Source organism: Bubalus bubalis, chromosome 14, assembly GCF_019923935.1.
Source record: "Bubalus bubalis isolate 160015118507 breed Murrah chromosome 14, NDDB_SH_1, whole genome shotgun sequence".
In the NCBI taxonomy this organism is placed as follows: domain Eukaryota; kingdom Metazoa; phylum Chordata; class Mammalia; order Artiodactyla; family Bovidae; genus Bubalus; species Bubalus bubalis.
In genome coordinates, this window is record NC_059170.1 from 13,765,023 (window position 1) to 13,784,857 (window position 19,835).

The 19,835-nt window shown below is 44.6% G+C and overlaps 1 protein-coding gene across 4 annotated transcripts in view; it reads left to right on the forward strand.

The window, feature by feature from the left end:
• The window catches only part of ZHX3 (zinc fingers and homeoboxes 3), a 114,433-nt gene that overhangs the window by 8,271 nt on the left and 86,327 nt on the right, over positions 1-19,835 (forward strand). Inside the window, exon 1 of one of the 4 annotated variants that reach the window (XM_044927649.1) lies at positions 7,907-8,319. The exons of 2 other annotated variants lie outside the window; for them this stretch is intronic. The gene's annotated coding sequence lies outside the window, so the exon portion shown is untranslated. Of the gene's footprint in view, positions 1-7,906; positions 8,320-14,803; positions 14,879-19,835 lie in introns of those variants that run through there. One more of the 4 variants, XM_044927652.1, reaches the window with a different exon arrangement.

Sequence of the window (19,835 nt, forward strand, 5' to 3'; positions counted from 1 at the left end):
TGGTTAAGAGTGAAAGACCATAACTAACAGTGCTTGTTTCACTGACTCCTGTTTTGTTTATAAAAATGATCAGGAAATTAACTGTTTGGCTTGGGATTTATAATCATTCTGTTGATTCTGACCATCCTGGGCTGACCGCTTAGAATCCCCTACTGCTGGTGAGGAGGGTGTGAGTTTGAGCTGCGTGTTTAGAATATTAAACTATACTTAGCGCCTGGTTCGTCATAGCCAAACACTAAAAGCTTCGGGAAAACAATGTTGTTGGCTCTGCCAGACAGAAGTAGTTGCTTTGGACCTTGAGCTTGAAACTTAGCTTGCCGGATGGCACGCTCTGTTTCTTATTTCCTTGTAGCACTGTCGGTACTGAGGGGCCTGGCTTTCGAACTTGATGAACTGGGCACCAAACGTGGCGCAGTGTCTCGGCTGTATTCCCGTCACTTTGCACGTCCTTCCGCGTGCTGCTCCGTCTCCCTGCTGAACTGCCGGCAGCCATCTGCATGCACATTTTGAGACCCAGAAAATGTGGCAATCGAGGCTTAACAATGCCAGCGCCTCCAGAATTTTCTGTTTGCAAGTTGAAATTTTTAAAAAGTAATTCCCTTTTAGGGAAAAAAAAAAAAGAAAAACCAAACAGGAATTTAGAATATTTTTTCCTTGTAGAAAAACATTGTCTTCTAAAGCTGAGAAATACTGAGCAGAGGCCAAAGAGGGTTAGTGATACTAAATGTGGTCTCTAATATCATACTTTTCCTGTCTTCCAGAGCTCAGGACCCCCAAAGGCTCTGCTGTGTTATGGTGCCCTTGACAGCATCTGAATCACTCTAAGAGTATTTCAGTTTGTGAAGTGTTTGTATGCCTGTTGAGCTAGGCACTTTGGGGTTAAAAAAAAAAGTCTCTGGTCTCCAGGAGCTTTTTTTTTAAGTTAGACAAGGTGCATTTAAGTCTCTAACCTAAAGTAGATCGAGCACTGTGCTGCAAAGGAGGTATAATCAAAATGTGGGTTCGCAGACAAAAGAGGTTATTTCTGGTGGTGGGTGGAGGTGGCAAGAGGGGGTTGCGGGATACTTTCAGGGAATATTTGTCATCAGACTAGTGAGAATTTTGAACTCTTCTTGATATTCTGTGTTTACTAAGGCATTGTTTATTTTAGCAAGACTATAGAAATATTTTGGTGCTTAATGAATTAGCTTTCAGTTATCTAAATGACTCATCCAGCATGCCTCACGCCTTAATTACTTTGCATAACTTGTCTCCCTAAGTAACATATAAAGTCTTAAGGAATGTGTGATGGCAAAAGGCTTTTATGGAAGCCCTTAAAGATAATCTTGGGATCATAGTGGATATCTCAAGTCCCTGAAGAAACGGAAACACTGTGCTGTGGTGGTGAGCAGGAAATCAGAAGGCATTGGAGGGCACGTGTTTGGGTGTGTCATTTAGGAACTGGGGGAAGCTGGCATTCTTGGGGACGTTGGTGAAGACCCGATAGGGAAGGCATGTCTGCCGGGTTAGGAGGCCTCTTTCTGTTTTAATGACTTTTTAAAGAGTCATTTATTTTTTCATTTTTGTCCTCACTGGGTCTTCATTGCTGCGTGCGGGTTTTCTCTGGTGCAGAGAGCGGGGACTACTCTCCATTGCGGTGCTCAGGCTTCTCGCTGCGGTCGGCGGCTTCTCTTGTTGCAGAGCACAGGCTCTAGAGCGTGCGGGCTTCGGTAGTTGTGGCGCGTGGGCTTGGTCGCCCCGCAGCATGTTAGATCTTCCCGCGTCAGGGATTGAATATGTGTCCCTTGCATTGACAGGTGGACCCTTAACCACTGGGCCACCAGGGAAGCACTTGAGGCCTCTTGAATACCATGATAAACTGAAGGTGGCCAGCTCCTTCTTCTCCCTTGCACTAGTGGGACTGAGCACATGGGGTTTTATAGGAAGGCTGTGAAGCCATGCCCAGAATTTCTCTTCCTGCTCCAAGCCTCTGTGTTCCTTGTTGCTTGTTCTGCCTCAGACCTGCATCTTCGTGCTACAGATCAGATCAGATCAGTCGCTCATTCGTGTCTGACTCTTTGCGACCCCATGAATCACAGCACGCCAGGCCTCCCTGTCCATCACCAACTCCCAGAGTTTACTCAGACTTACGTTCATCGAGTCAGTGATGCCATCCAGCCATCTCATCCTCTGTCGTATTGCTGTGCGTCCCTCTGAATGAATTGTTGCTCCTTTACTAAGCCCATTTTTTGCCATGGTAAGTTAGTGACAGCTGGATCATTGTACCAGCTGTGCAAATGATTCTATTATGCCAGAGACCTTGCAGTTTTTCCTTTCCCATGCGAAGGCTATATTTTCAGTCTTCCACTTGCTCCATCAGACCAACACTTAATTTTCTAGGAAGCTGAAAAACATACTCCTTGCTACTTTATGTGCTGAAATGGGGCCCTGGCTCAGAATTCTCATCCCTTGGGAATAAACACATAGGGTTTTGAAAAGATACTATTTTCTTTTTCCTTTATTCCTCATGATGCCAATAGCATTTTAAAAGCCAAGAGATTTGGCAGTGCTCTATGCCCCATCCTACCATCAAGGTGACTAAAGCAACCTGAGAATGAATTCAGTTGTTCACCAATGATGTACTTTTTGTCTGCTGTGTGTCAGGTACTGTGCTAGACCCCTTGGGGGAGCAAGTCAGACGTGGTCTCTCTGTGGCCTCATGCCACTGAGAGTCTGGAGGCCCCATGGCCTGCAAGCCAGAATAGGTTTGTGGAGTAACGATAGGTGGGGGCAGAAAGGCCTGGCTAGTCTCACTTTTGCCTTTTACCAGTTAGGTGATCCTAGGCATTTGCCCCTCTTTCCTGTCAGATAGAATAAAACACATTTTAAAAAGGTTTATAAAAGTCTTTTAAAACTTAAATGACAGTACATAAATAAGAATTTGCAAAGGTCAAGTTACATATATGCACATTTAGGTAGAGGAAATCAGCCTCTGTCTTGTTCAGTAGGAATAGCTGATAGAGAGTTTCCACAACTCCTTGGCTTCAGAAAATGACCAAATACAATATTTGGACTATATATTATTAATATTTCACTAATTCTAATGTTTATTAATAACAAATAAGACAACCAGCTATTTGTTGGTGCCTGAAGTTAACATGGACTACTTAGTCACCCCTGCATGTGTGAACACTTAGTCGTGTCTGACTCTTTGTGACCCCATGGACTGTAGCCCACCAGGCTCCTCTGTTCATGGGATTATCCCGGTGAGAATACTGGAGTGAGTTGCCATTTCCCTGACTCCGGAGAGCCTGTTTGAGTTCAGGACTGCACATCCACTCAGGCTGCATTTCCAGCCTGCTGGTCTTCCCTGAAGATTTCAGACTTGCCAGTCCCTTACCATCATGTGAGCTGGTTCCTTAAAGTAAATCTCTTAATTTGTATGTGTGTGTACACACACACACACACACACACACACGTATTCTGTTGGTTCTGTTTCTCTGGAGAACCCAGATTGCTACAGTACTCAACAGATATTGTCATTATCCATGCAGAAAGAGTAGGAACAAGTGTGGTAAGCAAGGTGCCAAGTGTGATTTTAGCCATGTTGAATTTGAGGGGCCCATGGAATCCATAGAGAGATGTGCATGCATGCGTGCTCAGTCATGTCCAACTCTGCAGCCCTGTGGACTCTGGCCTGCCAGCCTTCTCAGTCCATGGAATTCTACAGGCAAGAATACTGGAGTGGGTTGCCATTTCCTCCTCCAGGGGATCTTCCTGATCTAGGGATCAAACCTGAGTCTCCTGAGTCTCCTGCATTGGCAGGCAGGTTCTTTACCAACTGTGCCACCTGAGAAGCCTCCAGGGAGATACCAGCAGGGAAATGTAGCCAGGATGTGGAGAGCTCACACGAGAGATCTGGACTGCAGAGATGTAAGATTGGAAGACACTTCCATACCAATTGGAAGTATGTAGCTGTCAGTTGAAGCTGTGTGTGGGGTGATTTCAGAGAGAGAGCGGAGTAAGGTAAGAGGAGGATCAAAATGGAGCCATAGGAAACAAGGACATTTAGGGGAGAGGCAGAGGAAAAGAAGCCAGAACCAAGGAGGAGCAGACAGAGACGAGGAAGGTGAAGAGAGTGCGGGGTGTGGGAATCAAGGCAGAGAAATGTCAAGAGAGCAGCACTGTCAAGTGCCCTAAAAAGGTCAAAGGGATGTTGCTGTCCGTCCATTGAACCCAGCTCTTAGGAGGCATCGCTAGGGTGACTGTTGCAGTGTCGTAATCCATTAGAGCCGGTGGAATAGAGCAGGGGTCCCCGACCTCCTGGATCCATGCCTGGTGAGCTGCGGTGGGGCTGATGTAATAATAACAGAAGTAAAGCGCACAACAAATGTAATGTCCTTGAAGCATCCCGAAACTCTTTCCCCTCCCAGTTCGTGGGAAGACTGTCTTCCACAAAACGGGTCCCTGGTGCCAAAAAGGTGGGGGACTGATGGATAGAGGACTGGATGATGAAGTGGAGATCTGGGTCTGCCTCTTAAAGGAGATCAGTGATGAGGTATGAGGAGAAGAGGGGCTGTGGGCTTCCTGAGGAAGGGGTGATTTTAGGATGCGAGGGATTCTAGCATGTTCAGAGGCTGAAGAGACAGAGCTCGAAGAAAGAACAATTATTGTTCCCCCTTGTCTATTGTATGAAAGTTGAACTCCACAGCCTGATGTTTATAAAGTCCTCCACAGTCTGCCTTTAGCCAATTCTGCCAGACTCCCTCCCTATCTTCCTTTGTTTTATTCCAACACCCTTGTGTACTTCAGCTGAGAGTATCTTTGCTGTAGCCCTGGCGTGTGGCTCTGAGAGGTTGGATGCTGCAGGGGAGATGCCAGCGGACTTGAGTCGGGAGTCCTGTGGTCCAATCCTGGCTCCTCCATTTACTAGCAATGGGACCTTGGACCCACCTTAACTGCTCTAAGTCTGTTTCTTTGTTTGCAAACTGTTAATTATAACAGCACTGATGATTCGTGATGATGATGATGGTTGTGTCAGATGAGAAAACATGTTTCAAAGTAATCTGAAGAGAATTGTTGTTCAGTCACTAAGTTGTGTCCGACTCTTTGCGACCCCATGAAGCACAGCATGCCAGCTTCCCTGTCCTTCACCATCTCCTGGAGTTTCCTCAAACTCATGTCCATTGAGTCAGCAGTGCCATCCAGCCATCTCGTCCTCTGCTGCCCTCTTCTCCTCCTGCCCTCAGTCTTTCCCAGCATCAGGGTCTTTTCCAGTGAGTCAGCGCTTCACATCAGGTGGTCAAGGTATCGGAGCTTCAGCTTCAGCATCAGTCTTTCCAATGAATATTCAGTGTTGATTTCCTTTAGGATTGACTGGTTTGATCTCTTTGCTGTTCAGGGGACTCTCAAGAGTCTTCTTCTCCAGCACCACAGCTCGAAAGCATCAATTCTTTGGTGTTCAGCCTTCTTTATGGTTCAGCTCTCATATCCATACATGACTACTGGAAAAACCATAGCTTTGCCTATAGGGACATTTGTCAGCAAATTGATGTCTCTGGTTTTTCATACGCTGTCTAAGTTTGTCTTAGCTTTTCTTCTGAGGAGCAAGCATATTTTAATTTCATGGTCTGCAGTGATTTTGGAGCCCAAGGAGGATAAGAAGTATGTAAATGAAGCTGGTTTCATCAGATCACGAGTGATCCTAGATTCAGGCTTCTGTATAAATTTTCTTCTTACCACTAGAATCCTCCCCCTTGCTCTCCAGCTATCTAAATTCAGCCTGTATTATCTAAAGAAATGCTAGTTCCTGTAACAGATAAACCCTGCTGAAATCTCAGTGGCTTAAAACATTTTTGAAGCGACTTAGCATCAGTAGCAGCAGCATGTTCATTTTAAATCCAGTCAACCATGGGGATGGGGGGTACCCAGACTGATGCTCTGCCATCTTCAAACCATGGTTTCCATGGTTCCTGGGGGGCATTGACATCCAGGCAACAAGGGGAAAGAGAAAGTTGATGATCGGGAGGCTTTGATGCTTCAAGCCTCAGATGGGGGCTGGTGCCTAAGGCCGGAGGAGAGATGGTTGAGAGGAGGCATTTACTGGATGGGAGATGAACGTGGGGTGTGTGGGATTTAGCACGCATGGAAGGGTGGCGGGGCCTGAGACAGGGAGGCAGGACCAGTGGAGCCTGGGCCGGAACAGACGGGCCCCTCCTCCGGCCGCGAGGGATAGAGCCTGGGAAGGGGAAGGGCCCAGGGGCCCGGGACTGGTTCCCGGTGACAGGAGGCGCCAGGAAGGCAGCACAGAGGCCCCTGGGTCAGGGGAGATGGAGGTGAAAACCGGGGTGTGCACACAGCTTCTGAGACGAGCTTCCCAGAGCTGGGGAGGCAGACCCTGTTCATCTTTTTCAGGATGAGAAAACTGGTGAGGTGGTGCCTTGACCAGAGACAATCAATACACAGGAGAGAAATGAGCTAGGATTTGAGGGATTTGAGGTCTAAGCCCCTGGCGGTGAGAGCCAGGAAACATCCCACCTGGAGAACTGGAGAATTTGGACTCTGAAGATGGCTAGAGGTGTGAAGGGGGGGAGGGGAGGACAGGGCCTCTGCGGTGGCAGTTCCTTCACAGGTGATTCATCCTTTACTGCTTGGGTTGGAGCAGGGAAGAAGAGAGGAGCGATGCAGGCAGAGGGAGCAGCCTGAGTAAAGCTCCTGAGGCAGAGAAGTGCTTAGAGGGTTTAGGGGCTGAAAGGAGCCTGGCAGGAGGGCCCGGGCCACACAGTGTGGACAGGCTGTGGCAGGGAGGCGAGGGTTTCTTCTCAGGGCTTTGAGTGGCAAATCACAGTGGTCTGATTTATAGTTGAAAAAGACCACTCAGGCTGTTGTATGGAGAATGGGTGGAAGGGAGGTCGCAGTGTATGCTGGATGCGGTGGGTGAGGGAAAAGGAGGACTTTAGGACGGAAGTGAGTCTGGAGCTCAGGACAGAGGTTCAAGCTGGCAAAGAAAATTTGATGCTGTATTTCCTGTTGGGTCCCTCCCTATTCTCAGTCAAACTTCCTCTGAGTAGCTTTATCCATAGTCTCCACTTCCTTACCTCCTCAGCTCAACTCTCTGCACTCTGGCCTCTGTCCCTGCCACTTCCCTGAAATGTCTCGGGCAAAGGGCACTCAAGGCCCTTTATGATTAGCCAGGTCCAGGCCTTTGACCCTTGCCTGGCTTGACTTGCATCCAGTCACACTGTGAGCCATCCCTGGCTTTAATGGCTCCTTAGCCCCCTGTCTCTCTGGTCCCTCTGTGGTTCCCAAGTCCTTAGGCCAGTCCAGAAATGATAAAATTACCCAGGCTTCTGACCTTAGTCTTCCTGGATTCCCTCTGTGTCTCTTAGAAAAGGAGGAGGCCTCCCCTCTTTCATCAAGACAGTGAATTGCCTTTCTGCTTCATTTCAGGTACCCCCTCCTCCAGGAAGCCTTCTCCTCTGTTTCTCCTGGAGCTTATTGTGGGTATGGTGGCACTTAGCACCCTGCGTATTTACCAGTCTCCTCAGTCTAACAGTGCTGGAAGGGTAGGGTTATGACAAAGTACCCTGTGATCTAGGACAAAGATTGCTTTCTCCAGTTCAGGTGAAAGCCACACTCCATAGTGAAGGTACCTCCCCCTGATTGTGAGTCTTTTAGTAGATCATTCATTTCTCCCTGGGTCTGAGGGCTGTGAAGTCTGGTATAGTGTCTTCTGTGAACAGAAGGAATTCATATAACTGTAAAGAATTAGTAATTGTCTCCATCTTTTGAAAGGAAAAACGTCTGAGAACTTAAGAATATGAATTGCTTCAGAAGAGCTTCTAAAGACCTGCATTGCCTGGTAACTTGGTTCTCCACTCCTTTGTCCCTAAACCTGTTCCCTGTGCCTCACATTTTGTGATTCCAGAATTCCGGGTTTGACATTACAACTGCCTCCATGATGAAGCGCACCAGCGTTCTCCTGGGCTCAACTGTGTTTCCTTGGAGGCAGCAAATGGGCTGAATGGAAGACAAGCCTCTGCCTTTGCATCCCTTTCTCCTGCTGCTGTCATTTAGTCGCTCTGTCACGTACAACTCTTTTGTGACCCCATGGGCTGTAGTCTGCCAGGCTCCTCTGTCCACAGGATTTCCCAGGCGAGCATACTGGAGTGGACTGCCCTTTCCTTCTCCAGGGGATCTCCCAACCCAAGGATTGAACCCACGTCTCCTACGTTGCAGGCAAAGTCTTTGCCACTGAGCCCTTTCTCCCGCTGACATGGAGTGAAAAAGAAGAGGTCGGCGGAGACAGCAAAGCGTACACAGCTTGCATCCAGAGTTTCAGTAAGGTTTTGGGCGGTTAATGTCACTAAACTCTCATGCTTCACTTTCTGATGTCTTTTTCTACCCTTTTGAATTCTTTCTGTCTTTTCTCTCAGTTCCAAATCCACTTTATCTTTTTTGGCAGGTGAAACAAAGACAAGAAAATGTTGAATCACTTTCTTCTCAGTGGCTTGATTTTTAGAATCTTTTTTTATTTTTTTCCCCCTGTGTTTAGTTTCCTGAGCTTAACAGAGCAAAAAGCAGAGGTGCTTTTGACTAAATGGAACTCTTAGCTTTGTTACTCAAAACAATGCTGTAGGTTTTACTTAGTCTTCTTGAATGTAGTGTTGGGCTGATTATTTTCTAAAAGAATAAAGAACTATGAGACCGTTATTTATTTTTAATTTTAGATACCTCTCAGATGAATTAAGACTGCCTAAGTGTGTGTAATAAAGGACTGAGTCTTGGCCCCCATATTACTCTCTGGAGACTTCGTTGTTATCAGGATGAGAAATGCTTGCACACATGAGCCCCACTCCATTGATTCCCACTTATGTTTATTTCTGGTGTCCAAAGAAGACAATGCTATGCTATGCTAAGTCACTTCAGTCGTGTCCGATTCTGTGCGACCCCATAGACGGCAGCCCACCAGGCTCCCCGTCCCTGGGATTCTCCAGGCAAGAACACTGGAGTGGGTTGCCATTTCCTTCTCCAATGCAGGAAAGTGAAACGTGAAAGTGAAGTCGCTCAGTTGTGGTCGACTCTTAGCGACCCCATGGATTGCAGCCTAACAGGCTCCTCCATCCATGGGATTTTCCAAGCAAGAGTGCTGGAGTGGGGTGCCATTGCCTTCTCCGAAAGAAGACAATAGGGTTACAGGGTTACAGATACTCAGATAGGAAAGGATGCAGGTTTTCCAGTGTGCCCACTAGTGAGATGCCAAGTCCCCTTCTTTTTTCTTTTGTATGATTTGATTTATGTATTTATGGCTGTGCTGGGTCTTTATTGCTCAGCAGACTTGCTCTGGTGGCGGCCAGCAGGGTCTGCTCTTCACTGAGGTGCATGGGCTCATTGCAGTGGCTTCTCTGGCCGCGCAGCACAGGCGCCAGGCGCACAGGCCAACTCCCCCTCTTATGTGCGGGACCCTCTGTTAGCTTGAGGACATTCTTCCTCACAGGAAGCTGCAATCTCTGACCCTCTGGATTTTCTTAGTTTTTTTCCGCAACATAGAGCATATTCAACCTTTTAAGTACTTGAAGACAGTTATCTTCCCTCTTATTGCCCAAGCTTTTCTCTGTAGACTTTGAATTCCTAGTTTCTTCAGATATAACCTCCTTCCTTATTGTCTGTATTGTGATCTTGATAGAGCATCCCAAGGTCTTATTAGCTTTTTCTGGTGGCTCCACCTCTTGTTGAGCTGAATCTTAGCTGAAACCCATCCTCGTAGAACCCACCTCTGAGTAAAGGTTCTAAAATGTCTATTTAACAGAATATTTTTTTATCTCAGTAGTCTTGTGTAATAGTAAAGCTTTTTGTTACACTTGATAATGTTGTAATATACTTTCCTTTAAAAGAAGACAAAGGCTTTTAAGTGCACCTAGGGTGCAGGTAAAATGCCAGCAGGGCCAGGGAATTTGATTTTTCGCCAGAGGAGGCTTTAGCTAGTTCAGTTGGGTCTGATGATAAAGGCTGGCATTGACTGTGCCCTCACAGCATGCCTGCTGCTGGGCCAGAGTTGTTACTCATATCATTTGGTTTAATACAATGACCCTAGTTAATAATGATATCATGACTAGCAGATACTGTTGTTGGCCTTTTTTAATGATGATGCAGTGGAGTTTTAGAAAGGTAGGGACTTGCCACACGTTTCACATACTGTGTTTGGTCGCTCAGTCTTGTCAAAAGTGGGACCCAGACCTTGAGCTCTTCTGCTCTCTACCACCTTTCTGCTGGGCGAGGCTTTGTGTACAACGCCCTTCTCGTGTGCTGCGTGCTTAGCTCTCTGATCTTCTTAATTAAAAGGTAAATTTTAAAAAGAAAGAATTGAATGGTTCTTTGCAACTCACCAGGGCATCTTGAAGAGTGCTCTGTACATGGTGGGTGCTGACAGGTTAGTTCTGTGTCTCCAGGCCCAAGAGAAAGAGGCTAAACTCTATGAGGTCTTTAGTCTAGGGATGACTGGGACCACTTCAGTCCCCACAAGTCCATTTTGAACCCGGCCATCCTGGTGGGCGAGGCCTGACTGAACCTTTGTGTGCCTTTGGGCAGTTGGCTAGCACAGGCCAGAGGGATGAGCGTGGCTGTCGTGGTTAAGGTTGGACCAGCAGTGAGGACTGAGTACAGGGATCTGATGTTAGATCAGTTCTGGTTCTTCCTTGCACACTTGCCCTCTGTGAGCCGTAGGGCCCTCCTTTCCTAGGAATTGGGAGGGAGAGAAATGTATGAGTGGGGAGTTGGTTACTCCACGTTTTCCCCCTGCTCTTTTGGAGGTTAAAAGAGCCCTTTTGGTGTTGGAGCATCAGTTCTTAAGCTTTGTTTCCCAACTCCTCACTTGAAAGACTGACACAGTGGGAACTACGGGACTTCGGGAGGCTGCTGTTTCTCCTCTCCCAGTCCCTAAGAAATTGGTGAGTTGTACACCATTATAATAAACTTGGGGTAAAACCAGAACTCTTTAACTGAGCCTGGACTGAGGAATTAAAATACCAGTCTACCAGGCCCTCACCCCCCAGTTCACAGGACCCAGGAGTTTAGGAACTGATGTTAATTCCCCTGAGGTCTGAGGACAGTGGCTCAGTTGAAGGCCTGCTTTACGCCTGTTGGGGGAGCACAGGCTAGGCTTTGCCAGTCTGGTTTCTTAGAATCATCAGGTCCTGCCTGCGTGTGCCTCTTGGCCCCCGATGAACTCTGGAACTGCCCACTGCCCCTGTGATTCAAGGTATAAATGCTGTAGATGGAATGCTTTCGATAGGCTTTATTGGTCAGAGTCCCAACAGGAAAAGCTGATTATTCTCAATTTAGAATCATTATAGATCCTAACTACATTTGCTTAAAGTGGTGTGGATAGGACGTAGAGGAAATCTGCAGGGACAGAGCAGGCTCTCAGATGGTGAAATTACCACCCCAGCTGCAATGGGAGAAGTGGATGGAGTGGTCTTCAGAAGCCAGAAGGGCTTGTCATTCAGAAGAGGCCACCTTGAGAAGAGCGGTGGCCTCTGGTTGATGAGCACAGCTGGCAGAAGCAGGATATTCAAATTGCTGACCTCACCCTTTCCTCGCGCCCCCCACAACTCTGTTTCCTTCCCTGACGTCTCTCTGGGACTCTGCCTTGGACACACATGGGGGCCTGTGGATGGGATCCATAGACATCAGTCTGTAGGGGTAGGAGCAAGATAGGGATGGGTAGAGAGTGCACCTGGAGAGCAACAGGAAGATATTTGACAGAAGGACCTTGTGACTTCAGACAGAATGTGTGTGTTTAGTGGTAGGTGGGAAAAAAGGATAAGGTAAGCATTTCTTGAGCATCACATTCACTGGGGACTTTCTCCTGACCCAGTCGCCGGGTAAGTAGGAGTAATTCCATGTTACAGAAGTGGACAACTTGAGCCCAGGTCTCTGGGCCCTAAGTCAGCGCAGCCTGGTGATGCCTGTGGTGGCAGATGGTAGCCAGGTGGCCCTCACGTCTGCCTTTCTCTGAGCCCATTCCAGAACGCCGCCCTTCATGGCGTCACTGGGGAACTGGGGGAAACTGCAAAAGAGCTGCTCTGTGTTTTTTTTCCCTTCACGTCTATGAACTTGAAGAGAAGGGGAAAGAGGAGGGAAAAAACTTGACTTGGCATGAACGATGTTAACTGAGATCAAATAAGGTGAAAAGCAAAATAGAATCCAGAAATTTAGTTTTGCTTTTACCCGAAGTTTACAGGCGGCTGCTGTACAAAGTCCTTCTTACTTTCCACAAATGTTAAGCACTTTTCATAACGTGAATCTCATTATATTTTACTTTTGGTGATTTATGAAAAATAGGTTTATAAAAGACAAAGAACCAATTGAACATTAAGGTTCAACTATGTGTCACCTTTGTGTGATTTCATTTCTTGCTAACGTACAAATTATTACACTTGTAAGTTAAAATTATTTTGGTTCCTGGTACATTCATTGTAAAATTATTTATTGAACAGTCAACAATAAAGTAGAAATTTTAAATTAAAAAAAGAGGAATCCTAACAGCCAAAAAAACAAACCTTAAACTTTTTTCCCCTAATTTTTGTTATATGCATGCATAAATTTTACATGGCTAAAATTGTGCAGGCTTATATTGTTGTCATTATGCATATGTTTACAGGTTGCTATATGACCTTCATGATTATTTAAATAGTTTATTAATATTTATTAATAAACTATTAGTTTATTAATAGTTTATTCATATTTACCTTAAACATTCTCCTACTTGTTGGATATCGTTTACCCCACTTCATGCCAAAAAAGACCGGCAGTTTTGTCGAGCATGTAAGTGGTTTACTTACTGTTAGTTTTCTTTATAAACATTATTCATCTGACTCCTCCTGCATTTAGCTTCCCCACCCTCTCCCTCTTTTGTTCTTTCTGGCAAAGGGAAAGGAATTGTTTTTTTTTTTTCGGAATAATTTCTCAGAATGGGATGAGCAACTCTGAAGGTATATCATGAAACATTAAATATAGTAGTTGTAAGGGTCTCTGAGAGAAGCAAGAATACAATTAAAATGAGTCATTACGCAGAGCTGTTGCTTAAAATGTTAATGTGGAGGATTTTTATTAAATCTTTGGCTTAAAAAACTACTGCTAAAAGAGAAATTATACACCATTTACGTTTACATACAAAATTTAGCTGAAACCCTAAATTGTGATTAAGTTTTAAAAAATTTGTTCTTGGCTAAATTGAATATAGTGTAGTTCTGAACAGATTTTTTTTATTTGGTTAATGATATTGGCCCTGGTTATCCTGCAACTCTGGAATATAGCACGGGCGTGGGAGTCCCTTAGGCTGCTCCCTGGGAGGCATGCGTCCCCTCCCTAACCCATTCCGCTCAGCCTGGGGGACCGGCCATTCCATCTGTGTACTCTTTACAAAGCTGGAGCCCCTCAGCCAGAGGGGCTTCCTTGTCTGGGGCCCTGGTCCTCCACTAGCCTTACATCGACCACAACTCCGCTTTCTGGGACAACAGACAAGTTTCTTCCACTTGTCAGGAAAATCAGACAATTAGCGATTCTGGTTTTCCCTCTGTCCTTAGTTCCTGGCATAGTGCCTGGCACATAGCAGATGCTCAGAAACACATTTGCAGAATGAAATGTCTTGAGACAGCCCTTCAGATGTGTGAATACAACCACGATGTCCCCACTTAGTCGCCTCTTCTTTGGTTTAATGTCCTCCAGGTCAGCCGTTCCTCAGGAAAGACTCCAGGCCCCTTTCTCCCCACCCGGGTTCTTACCACCGTCTGCGGCCGCAGTTGGTCTTCAGTCACTCTGCTAGAGGCCAGGCCTGCAGCCTGTCCTCCAGAAGTGGTCCCTTGTGCACACATACAGTCAAGTGTGCATTACTTTTTTTTCTCGTTAGCAAATCGCTGGTTGCTTACATCTTTGCACGTGATCTGCTCTCAGGCCTGGCCTCTTCCAAGAGGTGCTTGTGCAATTGAGTGTTTCCTTCTAGACGAGTGTCACTTGGGACTTGCGGAAGGCTCTTCAGTATCTTCATGTGAGTCATAAGTAAAAGTGAGAGACAGGGGAGGCCCACGAAGAGCTCTGTGGAAACCTCCCTCCACGTGGACAGGAATCCCCTAATCCTAGGCTTTTTTGAACTATGGCGTGCATACAGATGACCTGGGGCTTGGGCTAAAATGCAGGTTCTGATTCAGTAGTTCTGAGTGCAGCCTGAGATTCCATCTTTCTAACAGGTTGCCAGGTGATGCTGATGCTTGTGGGTTGGGTCAGGTCATACTTTGAATAGTGAGGCCCAGTTTTGGGGAAGAGTTGTTGATGAGAAAAAATCCTGCCATGTTTGGATAGCTGTCCTGTGCCCATCAAATCCCCCGGAAGATACTCTGTGCTTCAGATTCTTGATCCCTTATTCAGAGGTCCCTCTCCTACCTCACTAAGTAAATGAAGAAAACAACAGTGCTGCTGTTTCGCCCTCTTGCCAGTGGCATGTACCTCTCTGTGTATGTCTGGTTGGACTCTTTAGTCCAGCCCGACAGGCTGTTTGTTGTCCAACATATTTGGTGTCTTTTCAAGTTTCTCATCTTTAGGACATTTAATAAAGTGCTCATGGAAACTGAGCACTTTAAAGTTTTTATTAATATGGTATAGCTTCATATACCAGAAAGTTAACGCAAAGAGAAACTAACTGGATACTTAGTTTTTAAAACATTGGTTATAAGATAAAGTGTTCCTGATAAAATTCTTTTATAAGAAATATTATGGAGCATTCAATTTTTTTTTTTTTTTTCACTCTACTGGAATCTGGAGAAAATGGATGCGTTGTTGAAATCACATTCCTAAGCTGGAAGAGCCTCGTGTAGCTGGCGGCGTTTCAGTAACAGATTAGCGAGTGAGTCTGGAGAACACCGGGCGGGGAGGTCATGAGTACCTGAGCCCCCTTTTCTCCAAGCTTTTATTCTCTTAGCTCATGGAACAGGTACATTTCTTTCCGTCTTTGTTCCAAGCAGGTAAGACTGTGGCCAAGACTTTTTTGGTCATTTCAGGGGATGATTATTATGTCAGAATTTGGAGGAAAAAAAAACTATTCACACTTATTTTGTAGAGCTTACTGTGACCTGATCACTAAGGTGTGTCTTAGCAGTGGGGATTCTCTGCCTCCTTGTGAGATGAACTGTTTCCTCGAAGCCAGAGGATTTGGCTAATGTTCTTGACAGAGATGTTTTGCTTTGAAACATTCTGCATCTCTAAAAGGGTGGACGCTTTTAGCTCCGAGTTTGTGCTTAGAACATGACTAGCTTTTTTCTTTGCTGAGCAGGCCTCTAGGATGCAGTGTTCTTGATGTGGGAGCTTATCAGAGTCACTTTCAGAATGCAGCCCGCCCAGTGCCTTCATTGTGGGCAGTGTAGAGCCTGAGTGGTGCGGTTACTGCCACACACACGCATGCATACATACAGAGTCCTGCGGTCCCTTAAATTTTACCTGTGTAGGCACCATTTCCTTTTTTTTTTTCCCCTAGTGGAACAGAAGGAGTTTTTTTCTTTACTTGAAAAATAATTAATTTACACTGTTTCAGGTATACAGCAAAGTGATTCACTTACATAAATGTATCTGCATGTGTGTGTATATATGTATATGTATTGCACAGAGAACTATATTCAATATCTAGTAGTAACCTATAATGAGAATCTGAGTATGTGTATATATATTCACACACATATATATATTTCCCTGTGCTTTACAGTAAGTCCTTGTTGTTTATCTATTTTATATATAGCAGTGTGAATCTGTTAATCCCAGATTCCCAATTTATCCCTCCTCCACGTTTCCTTTCTTTGAACATAGTAGGTATGTCCACTGGAAGGTGTGCATCCACTGAAAAACCAAAACCCCTCTCTCCCTGGGTTCTTAAAGCTCCTAAGCCCTGAGTTCATCACTTGAGCCAATGGAGGACAGACGTGGAGCGACGTGTTGCTACCGTAGTTCACCCATTAATCTCCTCCTTGTCCGTGCTGGTTTTCTGAGATGAGTCAGTTGTTGCCCTGTTCTTTCAGCAGCTCACATACACGCACAGGTACAGCAATAACTATGCTTTCCCTTTAACACTTTTTTTTAAATTACAGTAATTTTCTAATATGTATTACAAGCCTCCACTAACCCATCATGCAGCCTCCACAATGTCAGCACCTTTCTAATCTTATTTCATTTCTTTCCCATCCCTTATTCATCCTCTCCCTTACCCACAACCATACATGGTCTTTCCCCTGGCCCCCCGTCTTCTGGTCTTTGAAAGCAAATTCCAGATGCCCTGTCATTTTATCCGTAATACTTCAAGTATGGAACATGACAGAGAAGACTTTTTAATTGAAGTCTAATATACATAAAGAAAAATGAACATAAGTGTAGAAGCTGGTGCATTTTCATAAACTGAATGGGCCTGTGTCACGAGCACCCAAGTCAAGCAGCAGAACATTACCATTACGGAGCTGTGGACTTTGGTCTTTTCTGGATAAATTCAGTGTTAATATCCAATTTATCCTTCACTAAATATTCTGAAACTATTTTAGTGCATAATTGAAGCTTTTATGGTATGTCTACAATTTAAGTAAATGTAAATTTTCTTTCCAATACATAAAATACAATTAGACTAATTCTGGCTTAAAGAAAAAAAGTATTATTAGTCTCAGTGAGTTGATTACTTCACCACTCTTGATGAATGTGTTTAGATAATTTTGACTCCTAAATACTAAAAACAGTGTCTTCCAAACATATCCTAAGAGCTAAATCCTTTAAGTAGACATTAAATTAGGAAATCCTAATCACAGTAGAAAGACAACAGTAACAAAAAATAAGGCTTCGACATTGGAAATGATCAGACTGCTTTATTTTCAGTGAAAAATAAGCAGTAATGCCCATATTCAGTCCAAGTTGAAAAGTAGTGACTTAAATGTTTTAAAACAATGATTGAAAAATAGTACTGTAAAAAACCCATGACTATAGTGCCATTAACGTACCTGGAATTAGTAGTAAGTTCTTTAATATCATTTAAATAGTATATTAAAATTTTCCTTAATGCTCAAAATGGTTCTTTTAGATTCATGCTTTGGTTGATGGCCCATATAAAAATTACTATCGATTTGGAAGATATATCTCTTAGTCGGTCTTTTATCATTTTCATATAACCAGTGCTCATAGAGTGCTTATGCTCTGTGCTTGCTAAGTTAATTACAAAGCCACATGTCATATCTGTTATAATTATTGAATCTTTGATTAGAGGAGAGATATTTTAAAAATCAATCCAGCCAACTTTTCCAAACCTATACTCACTTGGTTTAGTGCAACAAGCAACTTACAGACATTGCTGTAGCCCTCCTTCTGCAAAGTCTTTTGTATTATTCTGGATTTGCCTCTTCCCTGGCAGCATTTCTCATCTTATTTCCATACATTCTCAAGTTTTATGTGAATTCTACTCTCCTTTCTTCTCGTTATCATGTAGACAGTTTACCTTGAGGTTATGTGATTCTCCTTCCACTACTGAAAGGAACCCTGCATGGTAGGGAGAAAAATGTCTGGGTTGAAATCTCAGTTCTCCCATATACTGTGTGACCCGAGGCTGTGTGTTTAACCTCCCCGATTATTTATAACATGTTTAATTCCTTTTCAGTGGCCTGCATCAAACAATACCACAAATTGTTTAAAATATCAAAAAGTTCCCCAAATTTGTAAGCAGGGAGGAAGGAAGTTATTGGGTCACTGCTTGTCTCCCCAAATTACAACTTAAGGAGCCAGGGTGGGAGGCCCCCAGATGCAGAGGTTGGGAGAGGAGAACCAGGAAGGGAGATGGTGAGCAGTATTTACTGAGTGCCTGGAATCGCTTTTCCATGCACTCACTTGGACCTCGTGACTGCCCTGGTGATTTTATGACCAGTGTAACACTGTGTCTGCCAAGGTAGCCAAGTGGTTAAAAGCAATAGTCTGGGTTGAAATTCTTGCCTTGCCCCTCTGTGACCTAAGGCAGGTCCCTGGGCCTCTCTGTGTCTGATTCCTTGTCAATAGCAGGGAGGTAATGAGCATCTGTTTCATAGGGTGTCGGTGAGGGTTAGATGAAATTAGTGTGTAATGTGCCAAGCACAGTCACTGTATGTAATCAGCGTTCAACAAAGCAAAGTGGTGTTTATCCTTTACTTCTTTTTAGATTTAACTCTCTTTTTAAAGGAAGGCTGTGGAGTTTTTAATAGCTTAATGATTTTAAAATTGTGACCACAGATTTAGCAGATTTTTCAGCAATAACAACATAACTTTGTCAAGTACTTTCCTTTCCTGTAAGTACTTTCCTTTCAAACTTGTCATCTGGAAACCTTCTTACTCACTCCAGTGTTGACTGTGCCTCAGAATGTATGTGGACTTCTTCTTAATAATTTTTAGTGTATACGTGTCTTTTTCCTAAAACTACAACTAAGATCAAAGTGAATTCTTACATGATTAAATCTACTCAACAAACTTTTATTGACTGCCTACTGTGTGTCACCTACTGCTAGACACTAGGATAATAGCAGTGAACAAGTAAGACAGGGTCATTTCCCTATGGCATCTGTCATCTAAGGGGCAACAAGCTTTCACCACCTTGGATTTTGTAAAAAAAAAAAAAAAAGAAAAGAAAGCACTAAATGACATTGTTAAAACCACTGAAAGGAAAAATGCAAGTTTTGGAATATTTTATAGATACGCCCAGTGCTTTTTGGTACAAGGTCATATCCATGACATGTTACCCAAAGGATGACAGATGCCTTTTTTAATGAATAAAATGAGATGTACTGAGGAAAATGCTGATCTGTATCCATGCAATGATGTAACCAGCCCTTTAAATTCAGATTTGAAGTAAAACAAGGAGTTCCTTTATTTCTTCTCCGTTTGTGACATTGGAGTCACTTGTTCATGAACTTGAAATCGGAAGCACAGTTTCGTTAAACAACACAATTGAAGCTAAATTATCATTCACCAGTGGCCTGGTGATGATTGAAAATAACTCTTGGTTATGCGCTTGAGTATTGGCCTAGCTCTGGTCCGGACTGGAGCTGGAGAGTCCCAGGCCCTTCTCTTCTCAGAGGATACCTCTTGGCCCCACCACCCTAAGAACAGGGAGAAAGGAGACCAGCTAAGAACGCAGAAGAGTGGAGGGAAAAGATGTTTTTTCCTCCCCTACAGTTTCTGGTGACCGTGAAGGGATGGCTGGGACACTCACTAGCTCCAGAAGCTGCAGAGGGGGTCTTGTGAAAACTGACAAAAGTCAATGAAAAAAGAATTCCTGCTAAAGTCGGCTCTCCCAGATCTCTGTCTATAGTGCTTGGTCAGGAGAGGAAGCCAGTTGCATTTTACCCCTCCTCCTTCCCTGAAAATTTCACAATCAGCTACAAGCAAGCATGCTCCAGGATACCATCACTTGAACAACTTCGAGACCAGGCCAGTGGACTGAAAGTGCCTCTTATTAACTGCTCCATTACTCACCTCACATAGAAACCTAACAAGTGGGCATTTACTCTACTGCTTCCTGAAATGAGACACAACTCTTTGAATGGGCAGACTGATTTCCAGGGCTGAGACTGATTCAGGTTAATGGAGAAGGAGCCTAATCCCTAAAGAATGGTATGTAAGTTTTTAAAGAACCTGCCAAAAAAGGCTTTCCTGGTAGCTCAGTAGTCAAGAATCTGCCTGCCAGTGTAGGAGACACAGGTTCGATCCCTCGTCCAGGAGGATCCCACATGCTGTGGAGCAACTAAGGCTGTGCACCCCAGCTGTTGGGCCTGCACTTTAGGGCCAGTGAGCTGCATGCCCTAGAGCCTCTACCCTGC